The 1,200-nt window shown below is 32.0% G+C and overlaps 1 long non-coding RNA gene across 1 annotated transcript; it reads left to right on the top strand.

Annotated features, from left to right (window-relative positions):
* The first annotated feature begins 10 nt into the window (after positions 1-10).
* LOC109593405 (uncharacterized) lies at positions 11-1,181 on the top strand. Its single transcript, XR_002190939.1, has 5 exons — positions 11-691; positions 741-837; positions 949-1,007; positions 1,070-1,101; positions 1,152-1,181. It is a non-coding gene; the product is annotated as an uncharacterized LOC109593405 (long non-coding RNA).
* Positions 1,182-1,200: the final 19 nt, after the last annotated feature.

The following is a 1,200-nucleotide window of genomic DNA, read 5'->3' as shown; positions in this document are numbered from 1 at the left end:
ATAATCAAGTTATGGGTCTGATACAGTCTAATTGTATCTGATTTAGTTTTACCTATAATCTTGCTTTACCTACCTATGCTACATGCCTGTATTGGATGAATTTTTAGCATGGAAAAAACATTTAGGCCTTATCAAGAATGTTTATTGAGTAGCAAAACTTTTGGTAAATAAATTAAACTGAAAATAATGCTTTGTTGAAAGTTTTATAAATTAAATCACTAATAGTGTAACTGCTCGCAATTGAAATCTCCATTATAACAGTTATGCCCAGAGTGCCTTGTCTATGGTAGTCATTGTGATTGTTTACTTGTACATGTATGGTCTGAGACGATTCCTCATGATTTATGCATTGAAGTTCCACAGTCATTAATCATGTAGTCTAAGTATTATTTGCTACATGGTATTATAATGTTTAGTAAAGCTGCATAATGCATGTTGTAATGTTACTATAGGTTCATAACACAAAATTATTCCCTTTTTAAAAATACATGTATCCATTGCCTCATTTTTGTGTTCCTTAATTGACACCTATTTTGTATATCTTTGTCTCTTGATGTCTCTTTCTCTCTTTTGCTTTTCTCTCCTCCTCATGTATATGTATACTGTATGTCTAACTCTTGCTCTTTCTTTTTTCTTCTCTAGGTATACCTCTCAGTCTCACATGTCTTCACTCTTTCTCGCATTAGCGCAAGTGAGCAGCTGTATACATCAGCATTGTTATTATTACAATACTATTATAGGCATAACTGCATTGTCTGTTGAGGTCCCATCAAATGCACTTGCTGAAATATCTGGCAAATATTGTGGGAACAGAAACACATGCTAACAAACGTTGTGGTAAGACACAATGCACACTATAGTACATTACATATATATACACACATGTACATGTAAAGAGAGTAGGATATGTCTTTTGGTCAGTAATTTATTGTGTCATTTATTGTACAGGAGAATGGAAAGACAAATACTTACCAATTAATGATAAAAGAAATGCCTAATTTGAAGAAGTAAGTGTAGCATCAGCATCGTATACTTAAATTACTATCTCTGTCTCGCTCTCTTAATACAGTGAATTACACTTATTTTCATAATCAAGAAGCAGTGAGACCTTGTTTTATGTACATTCAATTATTCTATTTTGTATTTATTAGGATGTGTCAAGATGAACTCAAACAATGGAACATTTTATATAATTTCTGT

This window comes from Amphimedon queenslandica, unplaced genomic scaffold (assembly GCF_000090795.2).
Source record: "Amphimedon queenslandica unplaced genomic scaffold, v1.1 AMPQUscaffold_1670_Cont26322, whole genome shotgun sequence".
NCBI classification, from domain to species: Eukaryota; Metazoa; Porifera; class Demospongiae; order Haplosclerida; family Niphatidae; genus Amphimedon; species Amphimedon queenslandica.
The sequence above is the reverse complement of the archived record's forward strand: the minus strand, read 5'-3'. Positions and strand labels throughout refer to the sequence as shown.